This window comes from Nicotiana tomentosiformis, chromosome 4, assembly GCF_000390325.3.
Source record: "Nicotiana tomentosiformis chromosome 4, ASM39032v3, whole genome shotgun sequence".
Lineage (NCBI taxonomy): Eukaryota > Viridiplantae > Streptophyta > Magnoliopsida > Solanales > Solanaceae > Nicotiana > Nicotiana tomentosiformis.
In genome coordinates, this window is record NC_090815.1 from 90852094 (window position 1) to 90879507 (window position 27414).

General features: G+C 41.6%; 1 long non-coding RNA gene and 1 other non-coding gene across 3 annotated transcripts; one reads left to right on the forward strand and one right to left on the reverse strand.

Moving 5' to 3' along the window:
• Positions 1-27139, reverse strand: LOC104106776 (uncharacterized). Of its 2 annotated transcripts, XR_011415514.1 has the most exons (9): positions 26954-27139; positions 26746-26874; positions 13435-14602; positions 11848-11930; positions 10839-10905; positions 3945-4027; positions 2910-2976; positions 1626-2411; positions 1-529 (listed from the first exon to the last, which is right to left on the reverse strand). It is a non-coding gene; the product is annotated as an uncharacterized lncRNA (long non-coding RNA). The 2 variants fall into 2 exon arrangements; XR_004509719.2 differs by lacking the exon at positions 3945-4027.
• LOC117279307 (small nucleolar RNA R71) lies at positions 14004-14110 on the forward strand. The gene has a single exon (XR_004509720.1). It is a non-coding gene; the product is annotated as a small nucleolar RNA R71 (small nucleolar RNA).
• Positions 27140-27414: the final 275 nt, after the last annotated feature.

Consider the following 27414-nt stretch of genomic DNA (forward strand, 5'->3'; position numbering starts at 1 on the left):
TATGGTGTTCATATTTTATGAGTCACGCCATATTTTGTCAGCAAAGTAAAAAATTGTCTATTTATAAAATGAGTCCCTTAGTCACTAATGATAACTTGTAGTGTGCCAAATCTGGTAAAAATATTTTTTTTGAGAAAATTACACACAGTTCGAGCATCATTTTTCCTTGTGGGGATGGCTTCAACCCATCTTGACACATAATCCACAACCACAAGGATATATTCAAAAGAATGAGAAGAAGGAAAAGGACCCATATAATCTATTTTCCAAACATCAAATATTTCACATACCTGTATTGATTGCAATGGCATCTCATCTCTCTTAGTGATGTTACCTGTTCTCTGACACCAGTCATATTTTGCAACATATGCTCGGGCATCTTTAAAGAGAGTCGACCAGAAAAATCCAACTTCCAAAACTTTAAAGGTTGTTTGATTTGCTGCATAATAACCTCCAATTGCTCCATCATGACAGTGATATAAAATTTTATTCATCTCTTCTTCAGGCACACATCTTCTAATGATATTATCTGCATAATTTTTAAACAAGTAAGGTTCATTCCACAAATAATACTTTGCATCAGATATAAGCTTTTTTCTTTGCTGGTAAGAAAGATCTTGGGGTGTCCACTTTCCAACCAAGTAGTTTGCAATATCTGCAAACTAGGGTTGTTGAGTCACAATTGAGTTAACTAAGAAAATGTGTTCATCAGGAAATTCTTCCTTTATCTCACTAAACTCGAGGGAAAAATTTTCTAATCTAGACAAATGGTCAGCCACTTGATTCTCTATTCCTTTTTTGTCCTTTATCTCAAGGTCAAATTCTTGTAGAAGTAAAATGCATATTAACAATCTAGGTCGAGCATCTTTCTCTGCTAAGAGGTATTTCAAAGCTGCATGATCAGTAAAAACAGTGATCTTGGTTCTTATCAAATAAGCTCGAAACTTATAAAAAGCAAATACTACTGCTAGTAACTCTTTTTCTGTTGCGGCATAATTTAGTTGAGCCTCATTCATTATTCTACTAGCATAGTAAATAAGTCGAAAGATCTTATCCTTTCTCTAGCCTAAAACATCTCCAACTGATGTATCACTAAAATCACAAATGACCTCAAAAGGTTGATTCCAGTCTAGGGACACAACTATAAGAGCAGTTGATAACTTTTCCTTAAGTGTCTCAAATGCTTTCAAACAATCACCTGAAAAGTCAAACTTAATATCTTTCATCAAGAGGTTAGTCAACGGTTTTAAAATCTTTGAAAAGTCTTTTATGAACCGTCTGTAAAAACATGCATGGCCTAAAAAGCTTCTAATGCCTTTAACAGTTGTGGGAGGGGGTAATCCTGCTATAAGATCAATTTTAGCCTTATCAACTTTTATCCCTTTAGCAGTGATTTTATGTCCTAAAACAATTCCCTCAATAACCATAAAATGACATTTTTTCTAATTAAGAATTAAGTTTGTCTCTTCACATCTCTTAAGGACTAAGGTCAAGTGGTGAAGACAGTCCTCAAATATTTTGCCAAAGAGTGTAAAATCATCCATAAAAATTTCAAGAAATTTTTCAGTCATGTCAGAAAATATTGCTGACATGCAATGTTGAAATGTAGCAGGGGCGTTGCATACCTATAGGCATATGTTCCATGAGATCATGTGAAAGTTGTCTTGTCCTGATCTTCAGGTGCAATTGGTATTTGCTTATACCCTGAATAGCCATCAAGAAAGCAGTAAAAATCATATCATGTAATTCTTTCTAACATTTGATCAATAAATGATAAAGAAAAATGATCTTTTCTAGTAGCATCATTGAGACGTCTGTAATCAATACAGACTCTCCATACCGTGACAGTCCTTGTATGTATGAGTTCATTATTTTTATTTTTTATAACTATCATACCTCCTTTCTTTGGTACTACTTGAACAAGGCTTACCCAAGGGCTGTCTGAAATGGGATAAATAATACCTGTCGCTAAAAGATTTACAATTTCCTTTTTTATTACTTCTTGCATTGCTGGATTCAATCTTCTTTGGGGCTGGACTATTGGTTTGTAGCTATCCTCCATGATAATTTTGTGCGTACAAACAGCTGGATTAATCCCTTTGATATCTTCTATAGTCCACCCCAAGGCTTTTTTATGTGCTTTCAACACTTCAATTAGTTTTTCTTCTTGTCCTGCAGTAAGAGAAGATGAAATAATTCTTCATCAAGATAAACATATTTTAAATAAGATGGGAGAACTTTGAGTTCAATTTTTGGTTGAACTTATTCTGGTTGCATCTCCACATCTTCAAAATCGTTTTCTAGTATTTTGGCTTCTCTTCTGATGATAGGATCATCGTCTTGTATGGTGCCACATTTGGCCAAACATCTTTTCATTGAGTCTGGAATTAATTGATCATCTCTGAATTCATCTGTAAAATAATTAAGCATGTCAATCGAAAAACACGAAGATGATGTCTCATCTCCTGAAAATTTTAATATCTTTTGCATATAAAAAATGATCCTTTCTTCATCAACTCTCAAAATTCATTGTCCTTGATGAACATCTATGATTGCTCTACCTATGGCAAGAAATGGTCTGCCCAAAATAATTGGTTCATCGGGACATTCCTTCATTTGTCATGACACGAAATCTCACCCTTCGTGATGGCGCCTATCTCAATACTAGGCAAGCCGACAATATCAATAACTCACAATTTCTTTTAAATACGGAAAACATAATAATTAAGTTTAAGAGAAAATCCTACAACTACTGGATATAAATACACTCCCAAAATCCTGTGTCACTAAGTACATGAGCATCTATACATTACAACTCTGGAAAATACGGTCTATAATAGTCTGAGATCAAATACAGTAAACACGGAGATAGGGAAAGAGAGACAAGGTCTGCGAAACATGGCAGCTACCTCTAAATCTCGAAAAAATCAATTGTCTGAAAGAATCAACACCCACTGTGTCCGGAAGTACCTGGATCTGCACACGAGGTGTAGGGTGTAGTATGAGTACAACCAACTCAGCAGGTAACAATACTAAATAAAGAACTGAAAGTAGTGACGAGCTTCACAGCTAAGTCCAATTACAGTAATTTCCAACATAAGAAGGTAGGCATGCTTTCAAGCTCAACATTTAAGCTCCAAACAGTAATTTCATATCTTGTTCAAATGAAACAGAAAATAGTATCTCTCAGAAATTTCCAAGACAGTGATATATGATAGCTGAAGTACAAAAATAATGAAAACAATGCATCCTCTCAAAGCAACAGTCACTCAGTCATCCCATTGACTCCAACCTCACAAACACATTTTTCTCACAGTCACTCATTCTTCTCAATCACTCGGCACTCGGCACTCGCACCCAATAAGTACCTGCGCTCACTAGGGATATGTACAGACTCTGGATGGTCTCCTTCAGCCCAAGAGCTATAACAAGCCAATCATGGCATAAATCAAGAAAATATGTTGCGGCGTGCAACCTAATCCCAAAAATATCCTCACAATTAGGCCCTCGGCCTCACTCAGTCATCAACTTTTCCAGTCTCTCGGACTCTCAGAAATCATGATAAGCAGCCCAATAGCAAAGATATGATGCATCAATAATGAATAAGAGAGACTGAGATGTAATATGCGAGTAAAAATCGTGACTGAGTATGAAACAACAATCTAGCAGATAATTCAACATGATCACGACCTCTATGGGTCCCAACAATGTCAACACATAGTTTAAACATGATTTATAGATTAATTTCTCTAAATACATGGAAAAATGTATGGATATCAACAAATTATTCAACTACACAGTTCCATGGAATTGACCAAGTCACAATTCCTATGGTGTACACCCACACGCCCGTCACCTAGCATGTGTGTCACCTCAAAACCAATCACATAACATATAATCCAGGGTTTCATACCCTCAGGACCAAATTTAGAACTGTTACTTACCTCAAACCGTGTAATTCTTTATTCTGCAATGCCTTTGCCTCACGAATCGGCCTCCAAATTCCTTGAATCTAGCCACAAATAATCTGATTCAGTCAATAAAAATTATAGGCATTAATTCCATAAGAAAATATAAATTTTCCATCAAAATCCGAAATTTCACCCAAAATTCGCCGTGGGGTCCACATCTCGGAACCCGACAAAAGTTACAAAATCCGAAATTCCATTCAACCACGAATCTAACCATACCAATTTTACTTAATTCTGACACCAACTCGACCCTCAAATCTTCAAATTAAACCAAGAGGGTTTTCTAAATTATTCAACTTAATTCACCCTTTAGATGATGGAATCAAATGCATAATCATGAAAATTAACCAAAACTAGATAGGAATCACTTACCCCAAACACTCACGCAAGAATCTCTCCAAAAATCGCCTTCGACCGAGCTCCCAATTCAATTTTGTGTTATGAACTCAAAACCCTCGTTTTGTATCTTTTAATTCTGCCCGGATATGCCTTCATCGCGAACGCGACCCCATCCTCGCCTTCACGTAGAACAATCTGACTGCCCCTCATAACCCTTCGTGAACGCATCCCAAGCCTCGTGAATGCAAAGCTTCGCTGACCCCTCACTTCGCGAACACGACAACCCCTACACGAATGCGTAGGCCAAATACACGAGGTCCCCAGCTGCCTCATCTCTTCTTCGCCAACGCGTCGCCCTTCTCGCGTTCGCGATGCATTCACTGTCCAAACCTTCGTGAATGGGAAGAATAATTTCTCATCCGCCTCCAGGTACACTTCACGAATGCGAGACCCTCCTCGCGAACGCATAAGAGGAAACCAGAAAAATACACCAGGAGTCTTCAGCCACCAAGCCAAGTCCAAAAATGATCTGTCACCCATTCGAAACTCACCTGAGGCCCCCAAGACCTCAACCAAACATACCATCAAGTCCCATAATATCATACGCACTTATTCAAATCCTCAAACCACATCAAACAATGCTAAAATCATGAATCATACCCCAATTCAAGCCTAATGAAACTAAGAACTTTCAACATCTACTTTCAATGCCGAAATCTATCAAATCAAGTCCGATTGACCTCAAATTTTGTACACAAGTCATAAATGACATAACATACCTATTCTAATTTTTAGAATCGGATTCCGACCCTGATATCAAAAAGTCAACCCCTCCGTCAAACTTCCCAAAAATGCAACTTTCGTCATTTCAAGCGTAATTCCACTACAGACCTCCAAATCACCATCCGGACACGCTCCTAAGTCTAAAATCACCCAACGGAGCGAACGGCACCATTAAAATTCAAATCTGATGTCGTTTACACATAAGTCAACATCCGGTCACTATTTTAACCTAAGCTTTAAACCTTGGAACTAAGTGTTCCAATTCATTCCAAAAACCTCACCGGACCCAAACCAATCACCCCGGCAAGTCACATAACAACTATAAAGCATAAATTGAGCAGTAAATGGAGAAACAAAGGTAGTAATACTCAAAACGACCTATCGGGTCGTTACATTCTACCCATTTTAAACAAACGTTCATCCTCGAATGGGTTTAGAATTATACCTGGAGCCTTAAATAAGTGTGGATATTTGCTCCGTATCTCCCGCTTATCTCCCAAGTAGCTTCTCCGACTGGCTGACCTCTCCACTGCACTTTCACTGAAGCTATGTTCTTTGATCATAAGTCAAATTACCATCCAACTGCACTGTGCTGAAATCCAAAATATGAGTCGGATCCCCGACATACTTTCGGAGCATAGATACATGAAACACTGGATGAAAACTCGATAAACTAGACGGCAAAGCAAGTTTATAATCCACCTCTCCATTCTTCTTAAGTGTTTCAAAAGGTCCAATATACCGAGGGCTCAACTTTGCCTTCTTTCCGAACCTCAACACACCTTTCATGGGTGAAATCTTGAGTAAGAACCTTCTCCCCAAACATGTAAGCAACGTCACAGACCTTTCTGTCGGCATAACTCTTCTATCTAGACTGCGCCGTGCGAAGCCGCTCCTGAATCAATTTGACCTTTTCCAAAGAATCCTGAACTAAATCAGTACCCAATAGTCTAGCCTCGTCCGGCTCAAACCAACCCATCGGAGACCGACACTGTCTCCCATATAAAGCCTCATACAGAGCCATCTAAATGCTCGAATGGTAGCTATTATTATAGGCAAACTCTGCAAGTGGTAGAAACTGATCCCAAGAACCTCCAAAATCTATAACACAAGCGCGTAGCATATCTTCCAATATCTGAATAATGCACTCGGACTGGGCGTCCGTCTGAGGGTGAAATGTTGTACTCAGTTGAACCTGTGTACCTAATTCTCGTTGTACTGCTCTCCAAAACTGTGATGTAAACTACGTGCCCCGTTCTGAAATTATGGAGACTGGCACACCGTGTAGGCGAATAATCTCGCGGATATAAATCTCAGCCAACCACTCCGAAGAATAAGTAGTATCGACTGGAATAAAATGTGCAAACTTAGTAAGCCGATCTACAATCACCCAAACAACATCGAACTTCCTCAAAGTCCATGGGAGCCCAACTACGAAGTCCATGGCAATACGCTCCTACTTCCACTCCGGAATTTCAAGTCTCTGAAGCAATCCCCCCGGTCTCTTATGCTCGTACTTTACCTGTTGACAATTTAAACACCGAGCTACAAAACCAACTATATTTTTCTTCATTCACCTCCACCAATAGGGCTGCCTCAAATCCTGATACATCTTCGCGGCACCTGGATGAATGGAGTACCGCGAACTGTGAGCTTCCTGGAGAATCAACTCACGCAAACCATTTACTTTAGGCACACACAGCCTGCCCTGCATCCGTAATACACTATCATCCCCAATAGTGACTTACTTGGCATCGCCGTGCTGAACCGTGTCCTTAATGACAAGTAGATGGGGGTTATCATACTGACATTCTCTGATACGATCATAAGGAGAAGAGTGAGAAATCACGCAAGCCAAAACTCAACTCATCTCGGAAATATCAGATCTGACAAACTGGTTGGCCAAGGCCTGAACATCCAAGGCTAAAGGCCTCTCTGCTACCGGTAAGTATGCTAAGCTGCCTAAACTCTCCGTCTTACGACTCAAGACATCGGCCACCACACTGGCCTTTCCGGGATGATAGAGAATGGTGATGTCATAATCCTTAAGAAACTCCAACCACCTTCGCTGTCGCAAATTAAGATCCTTTTGTTTAAACAGATGATGTAGACTCCGGTGATCGGTATAAACCTCACAATGGACACCGTACAAATAATGCCGCCAAATCTTCAAGGCATAAACAATATCTGCTAACTCAAGGTCATGGACCGGATAATTCTTCTTATATACCTTTAACTATCTGAACGCATAGGCAATCACCCTACCGTCTTGCATTAGCACTGCGCCGAGGCCAATACGTGACGCGTCATAATATACAGTATAAGACCTGAACCTATAGGCAACACCAATACTGGGGTTGAAGTCAAAGTTGTCTTGAGCTTCTGAAAGCTCTCTTCACACTCATCCGACCACCTGAACGGAGCACCTTTCGGGGTCAATTTAGTCAAAGGCGATGCAATAGATGAGAAACCCTCCACAAAGCGACAATAATAACCAGCCAAGCCAAAAAAACTCTGAATCTCAGTAGCCGAAGATGGCCTAGGCCAACTCTTAACTGTCTCCATTTTCTTCGAAACCAACTTAATTCCTTCACTGGACACTATGTGCCCCAAGAATGACACTGAACTGAGCCAGAATTCACACTTAGAGAATTTGGCATATAGTTTCTCCTCTCTCAGCCTCTGCGATACAATACCCAAGTGTTGTGCATGCTCCTCCTGGCTACGTGAGTACACCAGAATATCATCAATAAATACTATGACAAATGAATCAAGATATGGCTGGAATACACTATTCATCAAGTGCATAAATGTTGCCGGGGCATTGGTTAGCCGAAAAAACATCACAAAAAATTCATAGTGGCCATAACGAGTCTTGAATATCGTATTTAGAATGTCTGAATCCCAAATTTTCAACTGGTGACATCCAGATCTCAAATTAATTTTGGAGAATACCCTCGCTCCCTGAAGTTGGTCAAATAAATCATCAATATGCGGCAAAGGATATTTATTCTTGAGTGTAACTTCGTTCAACTGCCTGTAATCGATGCACATCTGCATGGTACCATCTTTCTTTTTCACAAACAGAACCGGTGCACCCCAAGGTGACACACTAGGCCTAATAAACCCCTTATCAAGGAGTTCCTGAAGTTGCTCTTTCAATTCTTTCAACTCGGCTAGGGCCATACGATATGGAGGAATAGTAATGGACTGAGTGCCCGGCACCAAGTCAATACCGAAATCAATATCCCTGTCGGGTGGCATACCCGACAGATTTATAGGAAATACATCTGGAAAGTCTCGCACTACCGGTACTGAATAAATAGTAGGAGTATATGCGTCAACATCTCTCACAAAGGCCAAATATGACAAACATCCCTTTCCAACCATATGTTGGGCCTTCAAATAAGAAATTATCATGTTGGGAACATAGTCTAGAAGACCTCTCCATTCAACCTTCGGCAACCTTGGCATTGCTAATGTCACGATTTTTGCATGACAGTCCAGAATAGCATAACATGGAGACAACCAATCCATACCCAAAATTACATCGAAATCAATCATACTGAGCAATAAAAGATCAACTCTATTCTCCAGTCCCCCAATAGTTACCACACAAGACCGATATACACGGTCCACAATAATAGTATCGCCCACCGGCGTAGATACACGAATAGGTGAAACTAAGGACTCACAGGGCATATCCAGATAATGAGTAAAGTACGATGATACATACGAATAAGTAGAACCATGGTTAAATAATATAGAATCGAGCAGTAAAAGCATAGAATCGAGCCTGACCTCCACCTGATCGGCCTCCCCCTCTTGGGTGACCCCTAGCTGGTTGGGCGGGTAGCGAAGTAACTGGTGCTGAAGTCGTAGTCTGACATCTCTACTGCACTGGACCTCCCGAGCGACGAGGGCACTACCTCCACATATGCCCAAACTCCCCCGCACTCAAAGCAACTCCCCGGTACTTGTGGTGGTGAAGACTGAATCGGGCCTCGAGAACCAGAATAACTACTAGAAGCACCCGGTGCAAATGAACCCTGAACTTAAGGGCCACAGGACGAACTCTGGGCTTGAAGGGCATTGAGAGATGACTGACCCTGATGAGAACTATATGAACCATGGCCGGAAGATGCACCACGGTGAACTGGATGACCCGTCTGAGCGTGTCTGTAAGGACGACCCCTGTCGTGGTAAAACTGACCCCCTGAAGGAACACGACCGAAATCACCTGGTCCACAAGGCCTCTTGGCCTCCCTCTCGCCATGCTCCTGGATACGGACCATCTCTATCTGCCTAGCAATGTCAACTACCTCATCAAACGTAGCACCAGATACCCTCTCCCGAGTCATAAGTAACCGCAGCTGATATGTGAGGCCATCAATGAATCTCCTAATCCTTTCCCTATCATTGGGAACCAACCAAACTTCTTGAGAAGCCAACTCAAAAAATCTCATCTCGTACTGCGTCACAGACATACCATCCTGATGTAACTGCTCAAACTGTCTGCTTAGCTCCTCTCTGCGGGACTGCAACACAAACTTCTCCAAAAGATAACGGAGAACTCCTGTCATGTAAGTTGTACTGCACCGATCGGCCTGCACCTTTCATAAGCCTCCCACCATCTGAAGGCAGCCCTAGAAAACTGAAAAGTAGTGAACGAGACCCCATTGGTCTCCAGAATACCCGCTGTCCGAAGCATCCGCTGGCACTTATCCAGAAAACCCTGAGTATCCTCTAACTCAGCACCGCTAAATGATGGAGGTCGAAGCCTTCCAAATCTCTCAAGTCTCCTCTGCTCATCATCTGCCATAACAGGGACTACCGGAGCCGGAGTAGCTGCAACTAGCAGGGCTGGTTGTGCCCCCGATATTTGAAGTCCCTACACTACCTAATCTGGAGTACAGGCAATAAGGGTATGAGTACCTCCCCTGTCCTGAGAAGTGGCAGGTGCGGCCTGAGCCGAAACTACCTGAGTAAGGCCAGTACAAACTATCAATATCTAGGCCAGAGCCTCCTAAAGGCCTGGAATCACAATGGACACAGCTAGTGCCTGAGCTAGTCCTGTCGGCTCAGCTATATTTGGAGTCTGCTGCTAAGCTGGAGCAACTGGTGGTGCTACAGGTGCTGCTCCAACTGCTGTATGAGCTGCACCGCGACCTCTACCTCGGACCCGGCCTCTTGCGGTCCTAACTGGTGGCACTGGTGTCTAACCATCTGATCTGGTAGTACGTGTCCTCACCATCTATGAGAGAATAGAATAACAGAGATTTAGTTTCCGGAATCAACAAATTCGCACGACTGAATACAAGAAGGTGAAATTTTCCTAAGGGTTCGGCAGCGTCTCGAAGATAAGTAAAGACATCTCTGTACCAATCCGCAAGACTCGACTAAACCTGCTCATGACTCGTGAGACCTATGTAACCTAGTCTCTGATTCCAACTTGTCACGACCTGATATCTCACCCGTCGTGATGACGCCTACCTTAATACTAGGCAAGCTGACAAAATCAATAACCCATAATTTCTTTTAAATACGAAAAACTTAATAACTAAGTTTAAGAGAAAATCCCACAAATACTGGATATAAATACACTCCCAAAACCCGGTGTCACTTAGTACATGAGCATCTATACATTACAAGTATGAAAAATATGATCTATAATAGTCTAAAACCAAATACAGTAAACAAGTAGATAGGGAAAGAGAGACAAGGTCTGCGAAACACGACAGCTACCTCTGAATCTCAGGAAAATCAATTGTGCGAAAGAATCAACACCCATTGTGTCCGGAAGTACCTGGATCTGCACACGAAGTGCAGGGTATAGTATGAGTACAACCAACTCATGAGATAACAATACTAAATAAAGAACTGAAAGTAGTGACGAGCTTCACAGCTAAGTCCAATTACAGTAATTTTCAACATAAGAAGGTATGCATACTTTCAAGCTCAACATTTGAGCCCCCAACAGTAATTTCATATCAAGTTCAAATGAAACGAAAAATAGTATCTCTCAGAAATTTCTAAAAAAGTGATATATGATAGTTGAAGTGCAAAAATAATGAAAACAATGCATCCTCTCAAAGCAACAGTCACTCAGTCCTCCCATTCACTCCAACCTCACAAACACTCTTTCCTCACACCCACTCATTCCTCTCAATTACTCAGCACTCGGCATTCACACTCAGTAGGTACTTGCACTCACTGGGGATGTGTACAGACTCCGGAGGGGCTCCTTGAGCCCAAGAGCTACAACAAGCCAACCATGGCATAAATCAACAAAACATGTTGCGGCGTGTAGCCTGATCCCATAAAAATCCTCATAATTAGGCCCTCGGCCTCACTCAATCATCAACCTCTCTAGGCTCTCGGGCTCTCCGAAATCATGATAAGCAGCCCAACAGTAAAGATATGATGCATCAATAATGAATAAGAGAGACTGAGATGAAATATGCGAGTAATCAATTTAGCAAATAATTCAACATGTACATGACCTCTATGGGTCCCAACAATGTCAACAAATAGTTTAAACATGATTTATAGATTAATTTCTCTAACTACGTGGAAAATGTACGGATATCAACAGATTATTCAACTACACAGTTCCATGGAATTGACCAAGATACAATTCCTACGGTGCACGCCCACACGCCTATCACCTAGCATGTGCGTCACCTCAGAACCAATCACATAACACATAATCTGGGTTTACATACCCTCGGGACCAAATTTAACTGTTACTTACCTCAAACCATGTAATTCTTTATTCTGCAATCCCTTTGCCTCGCGAATCGGCCTCCAAACGCCTCGAATCTAGCCACAAATAATCTGATTCAGTCAATAAAAAATATAGGCATTAATTCCATAAGAAAATATAATTTTTCCATCAAATCCAAAATTTCAGCCCAAATATTGCCTGTGGGGACCACATTTCGGAACCCGACAAAAGTTATAAATCCAAAATCCCATTTAACCATAAGCTAACCGTACCAATTTTACTTAATTCTGACATCAACTCGACCCTCAAATCTTCAAATTAAATCAAAAGGGTTTTCTAAATTTTTCAACTTAATTCCCCCATTAGATGATGGAATCAGAAGCATAATCATGGAAATTAACCAAAACTAGCTAGGAATCACTTACCCCAAATACCCACGCAAGAATCTCTCCAAAAACTGCCTTCTACCGAGCTCCCAATTCAATTTTGTGTTATGAACTCAAAACCCTCGTTATGGATCTTTTAATTCTGCCCAGATATGCCTTCAACGCGAACGCGACCCCATCCTCGCATTCACGTAGAACAATCTGACTGCCCCTCATAACCCTTCGTGAACGCATCCCAAGCCTCGTGAACACGAAGCTTCGCTGGCCCCTCACTTCGCAAATGCGACAACCTCTACGCGAACGCGAAGGCCAAATGCACGGGATCCCCAGCTGCCTTCTCTCTTCTTCACAAAGGCGTCGCCCTTCTCACGTTCGTGATGCATTCACTGTCCAAACCTTAGCGAACGCGAAGAACAATTTCTCATCCACCTCCAAGTACATTTTGCGAACGCGAGACCCTCCTCGCGAACGCATAAGAGGAAAGCAGAAAAATACACCAGCACTCTTCACCAACAAGCCAAGTCCAAAAATGATCTGTCACCCATCTGAAACTCACCCGAGGCCCCCGGAACCTCAACCAAACATACCATCAAGTCCCATAACATCATACGAAATTAGTCGAACCCTCAAATTACCTCAAACAACGCTAAAACCATGAATCATACCACAATTCTAGCCTAATGAAACTAAGAACTTTCAATTTTACTTTCAACGCCGAAACCTATCAAATCAAGTCCGATTGACCTCATATTTTGCACACAAGTCATAAATGACATAACGGACCTATTCTAATTTTCTGAATCGAATTCCAATCGTGATATCAAAAAGTCAACCCCTCGGTCAAACTTCCCAAAAATGCAACTTTCGTCATTTTAAGCGTAATTCCGCTATAGACCTCCAAATCACAATTCGGACACGCTCCTAAGTTCAAAATCACCCAACGGAGCTAACGGAACCATCAAAATTCAAATCCGAGGTCTTTTACACATAAGTCAACATCTAGTCACTATTTTAACCTAAGCTTTAAATGTTGGAACTAAGTGTTTTAATTCATTAAAAAACCTCACCGAACCCAAACCAATCACCCCGGCGAGTCACATAAAAACTATAAAGTATAAATTAAGCAGTAAATGAGGAAACAAGGGTTGTAATACTCAAAATGACCAGTCGGATTATTATATTCTCCCCCTCTTACAACGTTCGTCCTCGAACGGGTTTAGAATTATACCTGGAGCCTTAAATAAGTGTGGATATTTGCTCCGCATCTCCCGCTTATCTCCCAAGTAGCTTCTCCGACTAGCTGGCCTCTCCACTGCACTTTTACTGAAGCTTTGAGAGTTCTCTGCACCATTTGGATTGCTCTATTGAAATCCTGGATACTTTTATGCCATTGGAATCCCAAAAGGGGACAGTTTTTAACCGATAGAATGGACTTGTTCGTCATTATGATTGCTTGTTTGACATTCATTGTTCAGATGGTTTCCTCCACACATGTCACAAGCCTCAGATTGGCTTGGTTATTGTGTATTCACCTGAAAAGATTCAAACTTTTGTTCCAAAGAAATAATTTATTGTGTTAGTGTATTTAAAGCATTAACTTGATTTACCATAGCAGCCTTCTTGATGATTACATGCTCAGATGACCATTGGATGGCATTCTCAAAAATCTCGTTCAACAATTGTAATGCCTCTTCCGTAGTTTTTCCCATTACAGAACCTTCTGCAGCTGCATCAATCACATTTCTAGAAGATGGTTTTAACCCATGATAAAAAATATACAATTGCATATGTTTAGTAATGTCATGGTGTGGGCATTTTCTTAACATTGCTTTTAATCTTTCCCAAGCTTGATAAATTGACTCAGTGTCAGTCTGCAAGAAATTAGAGATGTCTTGTCTTAACTTTGTGGTTTTAGCGGGGGAAAAATATTTGTTTAAAAATTTCTGAGTCATTTGGTCCCATGTGGTAATGGAACCTTGTGGCAAACTTCGCAACCAGGTTTGGCATCTCCTTTTAAAGAAAAAGGAAATAGCCTTAACTTGATAGCTTCATGAGGTACTCCATTATACTTAGATGTTTCAACAAGTTCCAAAAAGTCAATTAAATGACTGTGTGGATCTTCACTTGCGTCTCCAGTAAAGATGCAAGACTGTTGAATCGTTTGAATCAGGCCTGTCTTGATTTCAAAGTTGTTGGCTGCCACTGGGGGTTTTCTGACACTAGATTCACAGTTGAAGCGGTCAGGTCTAACATAATCCCTTAGGATTCTGCTTGCTGGCCTTGGTGCTACTTCATCAAACTGATCCTATACATGGACTGGTGGTTGAATGTCTTCTACTCCCTGATTCTCTATTCCTTCACGAGCTATGCTTTGAGAAGATGATGTTTGTCCTTTACTGCACAATCGAAGAGATTTTTCAATTTCTGGATCGTAACTAGCCAACTTTTTTGTAGAAGAGTGGGTCATAAACTACACAAAAGTTTTAAATAAAAGAAATGCAAAACCTTTTTATTTTTTTTTGAAAATTAAAGTAGTTCCTAAAATAATAATAGAACTAGATAAAAAAGTACGAACTATTGTAGTAGTATTACTAAATAACAACTAAATGTTTTTTGGAAAAATAAATAAAAATAATAACTTAACAATAATTATAATAATAAGTACTCAAATTAGTAACAAAATATTTAATCTGAAGTAGATGTATGCTAATCCCCGACAATGGCGCCAAAAATTGGATGAGGTCAATGTGTATTGGAATTTCTTGGATAATCGATGCTACAGATTTGTAATATTTTAACTACTATTTGAGAGAATCAAATTGATGAAAAGTGAGTGAGGTTTAAAACTTGTGAATTACTTAAACAAAACAAATAACTTTTAGAAGATTTATAATTTTAAAAAAGAGTTGGGAATCATTGAATTCACTTGATAATATTACTATAATAAAATATCAATTTCTACATTTATTTATCTAAAGAATAATTGCTTATATCTAATACAAATATATTTTGCTCACTAAACAATAATCAATTAATAACACTCTGTGAGAATTATGTTAATTAATCAACTTAAGACTGGTGACGTTTAAACCGAAATATTTTACTTGCTTGACTTGTGCTAAAAGAAAGTAAAAACTTCGTGAGAATATTATTACTAAATATCAATAATCTTGCCTATAACAATTCCTCCGTGAGACTTAAAACTGAGGCAAGCAAGATTAATGACTTGAAATAATAGTTTACTGAAAAATTATTTTCACTCTACTATTTTATTCATCAGTTATTATATATTAATTTTGCTCCCCGAGAATTACAAAAAAAATATATGAATAACTTAGAAATAAAATATATAGAAGTGATAATAGAGTAATTAAAAACCATCATTTCAGCACAAAATATAAATAAAAAGTTGCAAGGCAAGAATATATAAAAACTGAGATAGTATTATAAAATATGTCAAGGTTCATCAACTATCCTAACGAAAAGAGATTACTCCATTATGGAGTAAGAAAAGCTACAAAAGATATTTAGAAGACTAGAAATATTTAAAAGACTAAGTATTTTTACTACAAAGAAAGAAAGACCAAGACTAGTTCTTGTCTTACAAAGATTGGATTTTCTTATACAAAGAGAGCTTGCTATTTATAGGAAAAAATTAGTAGTTTTTGTCATGTTTCACTTTTGCGAATGTGAAATCCATGTATGCGAAGTGACCTTTGTGTACGTAGATTCCATATATGCGACTATGGAACTTGTGCTTTACTCTTGACTTCATGAGTTAGTCTTGCAAATGTAGGTTCCATGTATGCGAATGTGACCTTGCGTATATAGATTCCACATATGCAACTATGCTCCTTTTCATCTCTAATTATCTCTTTCCATAAGTCCATGTGTATATTCCACATTTGTGAATATGAAGATTCTCTTTTCTTTTAGACTCTTTCCTTCTTTTTTATAATTTCTTCTTCCTACAAGATTTGTTAGAAAATATGCGAGGATAGGATATCATTATTCATTTTTTTTTTAAACTTATTTTTTGCATATGAAATTATATGAATAATTTATATTCATCGTAGCGTCACTTGTAGTTTATCCAGGTATATTTGCATTCGCTCCTCTCTGACTTCACACATCCCATTAACTTGGTTCACCACAAGGAGGGAGTCGCACTTAGCCTCGATCATCTTTGCCCCCAAGCGTTTAGCCAGTTCGAGACCTGCAATCATGGCCTCATACTCGGTCTCGTTGTTAGTCAATTTTACAGTTCTAATAGATTGTCTAACTACATTACCTGTCAGTGACTTCAATACAATGCCAAGTCTGGACCCCTTTGCGTTTGAGGCACCATCCGTAAAGAGGGTCCAGATTCCCGAAAAAGTCCCTGAGTTCAACAATAACTCTATTTCTTCCTCGGGTATTAGGGCCGGCGTAAAGTCGGCCACGAAGTCTGCCAAAATTTGAGATTTGATGGCGGTCCGGGGTCGATATTCGATATCCTATCCGCTGATTTACACGGCCCATTTATCAGTCATCCCGAGAGCTCGGGTTTATGCATTATGTTCCTCAATGGGTAAGTAGTTACAACACATATGGGGTGACATTGAAAGTATGGTCTTAGCTTCCTAGAGGCGCTTAGCAAAGCGAACGCCCATTTTTCTAGGTGAGGATACCTAGTTTCGGCCTCGCTTAGAGTTCTGCTAACATAATAGATAGGAAATTGCATACCTTCTTCTTCCCGGAGCAGGACTCCACTTACCTCCACCTCGGATACTGCTAAGTATAGGTACATTTGTTCGTCTGCCTTCGGAGTGTGAAGCAAAGGTGGGCTCGAGAGGTACCATTTGAGTTCCTCCAAGGCTTGCTGGCACTCCGGAGTCCATGAGAAGTTATTCTTCTTCTTCAACAGTGAGAAGAACCGGTGGCTCTCGTCGGAGGACCTCGAGATAAATCGACCCAAAGTGGCTATGCGTCCAGTTAACCTTTGTACGGCCTTGATAATGTCCACTACGGTAATGTTCTCTATGGCCTTGATTTTATCAGGATTGATTTTGATCCCCCGGTTGGACACCATGAATCCGAGAAATTTTCCTAATCCGACTCCAAATGCACATTTTTCTGGGTTCAGCTTCATATTGTATTTCTTTAATATGTCGAAGGTTTCCTGCAAATGCTTCAAATGGTCCTCTGCTCGCAGGGACTTAACCAACATATCGTCAATATAAACCTCCATTGATTTTTTTACAAACTTCCGATTTACTAGACGTTGGTTAGTACGGATATCGGGACCACCTCGTCGACCACGAACATCTCCTTTGCGGTCAGTTGTTCTACGTAAATTATTGTTATCCCTCCTGGCATTAGGGATTTCAACACTTGGTGCAGAGTTGAGGGTACTGCCCTCATGTTGTGGATCCATGGCCTCCCAAATAAAGCATTGTACCTCAGATCTCCTTCGATTACATAGAACTTGGCTTCCTGAATGATCCCGGTGACGTTCACCGGTAATGTTATCTCTCCTTTAGTGGTCTCACATGCCATGTTGAATCCGTTTAGAAATCGGACTCCAGTCATGAATTGATATTGTAGACCGAGTTGTTCCACGACCCTCGATCTGATGATGTTGGCTGAGCTACCTAGATTAGTTAACACACGCTTAACTCAAGATTTAATTATGAGTAAAGATATTACCAGTGCATCATTGTGGGGCTGCACGATCCCTTCAGTGTCCTCATCGTTGAAAGGCAAGGTTCCCTCTGGCACGTAATCTCGAGTCCATTTTTCCTTTGTGATGGATACTTTGGTCCGCTTTAGCATCGGCCCCTGCGGAACGTCGACCCCACCGATGATCATGTTAATGACGTGATGAGGTTCTTCCTGCATGATCTATTTATTAGAATCTCTAATCCTGAAATGATTCTTGGCTCGATCGCTCAGGAACTCTCGGAGATGTCCGTTGTTGAATAGCTTGGCTACTTCCTCTCTTAATTGTCGGCAATCCTCTGTTCTGTGGCCGTGAGTGCCATGATATTTTCATATTAGGTTAGGATCCCTTTGGGCTGGATCAGACTGTAGAGGGCGGGTCCATTTAGTGTATTTGATGTGTCCGATGGAAGATACAATGGTGGCGGCGTTGATATTAAAATTGTACTCCGGTAACCTTGGCGCTTCCTTAGGCCCGATGGTCCTGTCGAAACTATATTTGCTCACGCATCCTCAATTGTTCTGACCTCGATCACTCCTCCTTTCACTTCTCATAGTGTTTCACCGAGACCCACTGCTTCTTTGGTCTCCATTGTATGGCTGATACCGATCCCTGTTTGATCTTGGTTCATGGCCAACGTCTCTCTTGACTCCGTCGACGGCTCTCACGGGATAAACGGACCCGGAAGGGGCCCCAAGCTGATCATCTTCGACCCTGATTTTTGATTGATATCGGGTATACACGTTGGCTCAAGTAACATGTGGATATTCTACCAGATTTTGTTTCAACTGTTGTAAAGACAATGAGCTTCGAACATTGAGTCCTTGGGTGAAGGCCTAAACGGCCCAATCGTCCACGACCGGAGGAAGGACCATCTGTTCCAATTGTAACCGGGGCACAAATTCTCTGAGCTTCTCATTATCCCTCTATTTTATTTTGAAAAGGTCTGACTTTCCGGTCTCGACCTTGATAGCCCCGGCGTGTTCTTTTACGAAGGAATCTGCAAGCATAGTAAACGAGTCAATAGAATTAGGAGGTAGGTTATGATACCATATCATAGCTCCCTTTGACAGAGCTTCCCCGAACATTTTCAGCAGGACTGACTCGATCACATCATCCTCCAAGTCATTCCCTTTGATGGCGCACGTGTAGGAGGTCACATGCTCATTTGGGTCAGTTATTCCGTTGTACTTAGGAATCTCGGGCATGCGGAACTTCTTAGGGATCGGCTTCGGAGCTGCACTCGGAGGAAAAGGTTTTTGAACAAACTTCTTAGAATCCAGGCCTTTTAATATCAGCGGTGCTCCTAGGATTTGGTCGACCGTGGAATTGTAGGTTTCCACCTTTTTGTCATTGGATTCGATTTTCTTCTCTCCCGATTCTACCCGTTTTGTCAGCTCCTCGAGCATCTTTATGATCTCGGGGTTAGTCCCCGATTCATTTTCATTCGGCCTTTCCGTGACCGGTTCATTTCTGCGGGTGACTTCCCGGGATGGCTCGGGCTCAATTCTGCTCGGCGCGCTGTCACGGCCCCAAATTCCCTCAGTAAGATGTCGTGATAGCACCTAGTCTCTAAGACTAGGTAATCCTATCAATGCGGAATAACAATAGAAATCTAAAATAAATAAATCTGCAATTCACATAATTACAACTCCCAAAACCCGGTAGGAATAAGTCACAAGCTTCTAAGAATTTTTTCTCAATGTCTCTATATATCAGAGTCTAAAAATAATAAAGAAGCAACATAATAAGGATAGAACGGGACTCCGGAGTCTGCGGATGCTGGCAGATATACCTTGAAGTTTCCATACACAGGTAGCTCACTGATATTTGGGCTAGTAGGAATTACCTGGTTCTACATACAAAGATGTACAGAAGCGTAGTATGACTACACCACAGTGGTACCCAGTAAGTGCCAAGCCTAACCTCAGTAGAGTAGAGACGAGGTCAGGTCAGGCCCTACTGGAAATAATAAAAGATATGGTGAAATGTTTAACAATATAATAACAATAAATGACAATGGGGATGAATCAAGTAATAACAAGAAAAATCACAATAATAATCAAAGGCAAATGCAGCCATAAATAAATATCAACAAGGTCACTCCCTAGGTACCGCCTCGCAGTCCCGAATAATAAATAAATTCACATTATCTCATTTTCTTATATCACCGCGGGAGCCTTCACATATAATTTTAAAGAAAATATTTTTCCCGAAATAGCATCCCGCGTTTTAGCCACCCTTATCACACTGCATGACTTCTAGTAGTTTCCCTACTAGCCACGCGTATCAAGCCACCCTTATCTCACCGCATGCGTTTCAACACCCAGACCTTATAACACTGCTCCAACTTAGCCTACGCGATCACAGACATTCTCGTGCGATCGCGTAGAAGGAAATCAGTGACAGAAAACCAACATTCTTCAGCTGGAATGCAAAGTCCAAAATTGATCCGTTAACCATCCGGAACTCACCCGAGGCCCTCAGGACCTCAACCAAATACACCAAAAAGTCTAGTTGAAACCTCAAATCACATAAAACAACGCTAAAACCACGAATCATACCCCAATTCAAGTTTAAGGAACTTAAGAATTTTTAATTTCTACATTTGATGCCGAAACCTATCAAATCAAGTCCGATTGACCTCAAATTTTGCACACAAGTCATAAATGACATAACAGAGCTATGAAAATTTTCAGAACTGGATTTCGATCCCGATATCAAAAAGTCAACTCCTCGGTCAAACTTCCCAAAAATTCAACTTTCGTCATTTCAAGCATAATTCCACTACGGACTTCCAAAAACATTTTCGGACACGCTCCTAAGTCCAGAATCACCATATGGAGCTATTGGAATCATCAAAATTCTATTCCTGGGTCTTTTTCACATAAGTCAACATCCGATCAATATTTTCAACTTAAGCTTTTAACCTTGAGACTAAGTGTCTCAATTCATTTCGAAATCTCTCCGGACCCGAACTGAATACCCCGACAAGTCACATAACAGTTATAAAGCATAGAATGAGTAGTAAATATGGGAATAGGGCTACAACTTTTAAAATGACAGGCCGGGTCGTTACATCCTCCCTCTCTTAAACAAACGTTATTCCTCGAACGGGTTTAGGATTACACCTGGAGTGGTGAATAGATGAGGATAACAGTTGTGCACATCATGATCGGTCTCCCAAGTTGCCTCCTCGATCGGATGACCCATCCACTGTACTTTTACTGAGGCAATGCTCTTCGATCTCAACTTTCTAACCTGTCTGTCCAAAATGACCATTGGTTCCTCGACAAAAGATAGATCCTTATCCAACTGGACTGAGCTGAAGTCTAACACATGAGATGGATCGCCGTGATACTTTTGAAGCATGGAACCATGGAACACTGGATGAACTACAGAGAGATTAGGTGGTAGTGCAAGTCTATAAGCCACCTCTCCAATTCTTTCAAGAATCTCAAAAGGCCCAATATACATAGGGCTCAACTTGCCCTTCTTTCCGAACATCATTACTCCCTTCATAGGAAAAACCCGGAGCAAGACCCGTTCACCAGCCATGAATGCAACATCACAAACCTTTCGATCCGCATAACGCTTTTATCTAGATTGAGCTGTACGAAGCCGATCCTGAATCAATTTAACCTTTTCCAAAGCATCTTGAACCAAGTTCGTACCCAATAGTCTAGCTTCGCCCGGCTCGAACCAAACCACTGGAGACCGATACCACCTAGCATAGAAGGCCTCATACGGAGCCATCTGAATGCTCGATTGGTAGTTGTTGTTGCAGGCAAACTCCGCAAGTGGTAAGAATTGGTCCCAAGCACCCCAAAAATCTATCACACACGCACGAAGCATATCCTCCAATATCTGGACAGTACGCTATGATTGTCTGTCCGTCTGAGGGTGAAATGTTTCACTCAACTCTACCCGAGTACCCAACTTACGATGTACGGCCCTCCAGAACCGTGATGTAAACTATGTACCCCGGTCAGAGATGATAGATACCAGTACGCCATGAAGCCTAACAATCTCGCGAATGTAAACCTGAGCCAGCTGCTCCGAAGAGTAAGTAGTAACCATAGGAATGAAATGAGCTGACTTGGTTAATCTATCCACAATCACCCAAACTGCATCGAACTTCCTCCGAGTCCGTGGGAGCCCAACAACGAAATCCATAGTGATCCGCTCCCATTTCCATTCTGGAATATCCAAATTCTGAAGCAATCCACCCGGTCGTTGATGCTCATACTTCACCTGCTGGTAATTTAGGCACCGAGCTACATATTCCACTATCTCTTTCTTCATCCGCCTCCACCAATAGTGTTGTCTCAAGTTCTGATATATCTTTGAAGCACCCAGATGAATGGAGTACCGCGAACTGTGAGCCTCCTAGAGAATCAACTCACGCAAGTCATCTATATTGGGTACACGTAGCTTGCCTGCATCCGTAATACACCGTCATTCTAATAGTGACTTCTTTGGCATCACCGTGTTGAACTGTGCCCTTAAGGACAAGCAGATGGGGGACATCATACTGACACTCATGGATACGATCATAAAGAGAAGACTGAGAAACCACACAAGCCAAAACTCTGCTCAGCTCAGAAATATCCAATCAGACAAACTGCTTGGCCAACGCCTGAACATCCAAGGCTAAAGGCCTTTCTGCTACCGGTAGATAAGCTAAGCTGCCCAAACTCTCCGCCTTACTACACAAGGAATCGGCCACTACATTGGCCTTTCTAGGATGATAGAGAATGCTGACATCATAATCCTTAAGCAACTCCAACCATCTCCGTTGCCGCAAATTAAGATCCTTCTGTTTAAACAGATGTTGTAGACTCAGGTGATCGGTGTAGACCTCACAATGGACACCGTACAAATAATTCCGCCAAATATTCAAGGCGTGAATAATAGCTGCTAACTCAAGGTCATGGACTGGATAATTCTTCTCATATACCTTTAACTGTCTGGACGCATAGGCAATCACCCTACCATTTTACATCAACACTGCACCGAGACCAATGCGTGATGCATCACAATGCACAGTATAAGACCCTAAACCTGTAGGCAATACCAATACTGGGGCTGTAGTCAAAGCTGTCTTGAGCTTTAGAAAGCTCTCTTCATATTCCTCAGTCCACCTGAACGGAGCACCCTTCTGGGTCAATTTGGTCATAAGTGCAGCAATAGAAGAGAAACCCTCTACAAATCGGCGATAATACCCTGCCAAACCAAGGAAACTCCGGATCTTCGTAGCTGAGGACAGTTTGGACCAACTCTGTACTGCTTCAATATTCTTCAGATCTACCTTGATCCCCTCGCACGAAACTATATGACCCAAAAATCCCACTGAATCAAGCCAGAATTCACACTTTGAAAATTTTGCATATAACTTCTTTTATCTCAAAGTCTAAAGCATAGTCCTCAAGTGCTGCTCATGATCCTCCAGCTCCAGGAATACACCAGAATGTCGTCAATAAATAAAATGATGAAGGAGTCAAGATAGGGCTGAAATACTCTATTCATCAAATGCATAAATGTTGTTGGACGTTGGTCCGCCCGAAAGACATCACAAGGAACTTGTAATGACCATACCGAGTCCTGAAAGCAGTCTTCGGGATATCTGGTTCCCTAATCTTCAACTGATGATAGCCTGAACGCAAGTCGGTCTTAGAGAACACTCTGGCACCCTGAAGCTGATCAAATAGGTCATCAATACATGGCAATGGATACCTGTTCTTCACTGTAACCTTGTTCAACTGGTGGTAATCAATATACATCCGCATTGAACCATCCTTCTTCTTCACAAATAAGACAGGAGTACATCAAGGCGATACACTGGGCCGAACAAAACCCTTATCAAGCAGCTCCTGTAACTACTTCTTTAATTTCTTCAATTCTGCTGGGGCCATAAAATATGGTGGAATAAAAATGGGCTGAGTGCCCGATAACAAATCAATACCAAAGTCAATATCTTTGTCGGGTGGCATACCCGAAAGATCCGCGGGAAATACATTAGGAAAATCCCTTACTACAGGAACTGACTCCACGGTAGGAGTACCAACACTAACATCTCTCACATAGGCTAGATACGCATCACACCCCTTCTCAACCATTCATTGAGCTTTAAGAAATGAAACAACTCTGCTAGGAACATGATCCAAGGTACCTCTCCACTTTAGCCGCGGTAGACCTGGCATAGCCAACGTCACCTTCTTGGCGTAACAATCAAGGATAGCGTGATAGGGAGACAACCAGTCCATGCCCAAAATAATATCGAAATCCACCATACTGAGCAATAATAAATCAGCTCTGCTCTCTAAATAACTGATAGCAATTAAACACGACCGATACACGCTATCCACAATAATATATTCACCCACGGGTGTAGATACATAAACATAAGAACTCAAAGAATCATGGGATACGTCCAAATACGGGGCAAAATAAGATGACACATAAGAATAAGTGGAGCCTCGATCAAAAAAGACTGATGCATCTCTATGACAGACCGGAATAATACCTGTGATAATGGAATTAGATGCAACTGCCTCCGTCCTAACAGGAAGGGCATAATATCTGGCCTGGACTCCCCCTCTAGGGCGACCTCTACCTGTCCGACCTCCACCTCTAACTAGCTGTGCAGGTGGAGTAGCAACTGGTGCAGTGATCATGGCCTGAGAAGCCTGAGGGTCCTGTGGAATAGGTGGGGCCTGAGAAATTTATGGAGGTGCACTCCTCCTAAGTCTGGGGCAATCCCTCATGATATGATGAGTGTCACCACACTCAAAACAAGCCATCGGAGGACGTGGCTGCTGGGACTGGCTCGGGCTTGATCGACTAGACTACCCACTAAAAGCACCCCGTACAGGAGGTACAATAGACACCGGCAGTGCATAATATAGAACCTGAGGTCTGGGAGTAGCCGGAATACCACTGGAAGCTGGAAGTGCTGAATGAATAGGACGACTCACATAGCCTCTATCATGACGGGCTGCAGCTGGGGCACGAGAATTGTTATATGTGCCCAAATCCTGAGGTCTCTTAGCTTTCCTCTCTTCTCTCTCTTGAGTTCACATACCCTCCAATCTCTTAGCAATTGACACCGCCTGTTGGTATGTGATATCCATCTCCAGTTCTCGGGCCATACTGAATCTGATACTAGGGTGGAGCCCCTCAATAAATCGACGAACCCGCTCTCGAACAGTAGCAACTACGGCTGGTGCATCCCTAGCCAAATCACTAAATCGGGCCGCATATTCTGATACAGTCATAGAAACTTGGCGCAGCTGCTCAAACGATGCGTGCAATGCATCTCTAAGTCTCTAAGGAGCATACTCCATCAAGAACATCTCTGAAAATTTAGTCCAAGTGAGTGAAGCTGCCTCAGCCGGACTATCCAACTCGTATGCTCGCCACCACTGGTAAGCCGCTCCTCTAAGCTGGAATGTCGTGAAAGAAACCCCACTAGAATCCACAATACCCATAGTACGGAGGATACGATGACATTCGTCAAGAAACCCCTGAGCATCCTCTGAAGCTAAACCGCAGAATGTGGGAGGGTGGTACTTATTGTACCTCTCGAGCATGAGTTGCTCCCCCCCCCCGCCCCCTCTGAAACTGCTGCCCTAGCCTCGGGCCGAACTGGGACAACTGGCTGCACTAGTATAACCTCTAGGGCATGGTCAACCTGGGCCCGTAGCTTTGGGGTACGAGCGGTGGGAGTCTGTGCTCCTGCCCCGGCTTGAGATGTGGCAGGAGCAAATGGAATCAACCCTGCCTGAGCTAGAGTGCCAAACATGCTCAAAAACTGGGCAAGAGTCTCCTGAAGTGCAGGGGTAGTAACAGGCGTCTCAGGTGCCTGCTCTCCAACTGGAGCTACTGGTGGCTCCTCTGCAGCAGCTCGTACAGGTGCCCTGGCTGCACCACGTGGTCTTCCTTGGCCCCTGGCTCGGCCTCTGCCCTGACCCCGGCCTCTTGCGGCTCCAGCAGGGGGCATGGGTGTCTGATCCTCGGATCCAATTGTGTGTGTCCTCACCATTTGTGAGAGAATAGAAAGACAATGGTTTAAAATTTTTAAGTTAACAATTGCGCACGATAATGAATCAAAGAAGTGAATATTTTCCTAACAGTTCCATAGCCTCCTGAAGATAAGTACAGACGTCTCTGTACCGATCCGCGAGACTCTACTAAACCTGCTTGTGACTCATAACACTTATGAACCTAGAGCTCTGATACCAACTTGTCATGACCCCAAATTCCCTCCGTAGAGCTCTGGCGTAACTGGTAAAGTTGTTGTCATGTGACTAGAAGGTCACGGGTTCAAGCCGTGGAAACAACCTCTTGCAGAAATACAGTGTAAGGTTGCATACAATAGACCCTTGCGGTCAGTCCCTTCCCCGGACCCGCGCATAGCAGGAGTTTAGTGCACTGGGCTGCCCTTTTTACTGGAAATGATCCACAAATGATTTTTCGAGATAAAGCATTTCCTACACACCAAACAGAACCTAAAAGGAAAATGAAGTAAAACGGGATAAGGAAAAAAATATACATGAAGTATGTCTATTCAACAGGCAAATTAATCTATACTATGAACTACAACAAGGAAAACACTCGAAACGAACACAAACCAAAATCAAATTGTATGATCGTATCATGTTTCCCTTCTTTATATTTCCTTTTGTGATCGCAGTAAATGATCTTCATATAATTGGAATACAACAGCCGAAGCAAAATACAGTTTTTTATGTTAAAGGGACTGTAACCAAGAAGCATGTGTGTAATAAGTGTACTACCAGCATCAAGACATTTAGGTAATTAGACATTTGAACTTACGTGGGTATGCCAGTGACATCTTTTATAAGCACCAACCCCAAGTTGCTGACCTAGATATTGTATAGCCAAAGCAGAAGCATGACCTGAGCCCAATCCTATTACCATACCACTCTTCACATAAGAATCCACCTACAATACAAAGAAACACAGATCAATTCGCATGTTTTACAAGAAGAAAGAATAGAGGCGAAGGAGAAGGAGTATTTACTGCATGTTTGGCGGCTAGGAGGAAACCAGCAGAGGGATCAGAGAAATTGGAACGAGTAACAAAGCGCTGAAGGGAATTTCTTGATGAGGCGAAATTATAAATTGACCCAAATCAGTAACAATATATACTCACGTCCTAGTAAATAATTTGTTCTAGTCTATATGTTGCACTCAATTGAAAGAAACAGTTAACTACCATCAATTAATTTAGCATGAAAGAAAAAGTAATTTAACTTTTTTAACTTACTAGTGTAGCTATGCCTGAGCTAAGCGTGGGCCCAAGGGCAATGTGAGCACTTTGTGTCTAGATATATATTTTGATTTAATTTTTTCTTTGTCGAATCCTACGGCTTGTTTGGATATTTGTTACATGTTGTATTATATCGTATTGTTATTTTAAATAAAATATTTTTTTTGATTGTTACTTAAATTTTATTATATCGTATTATTTCTCTGTCGATT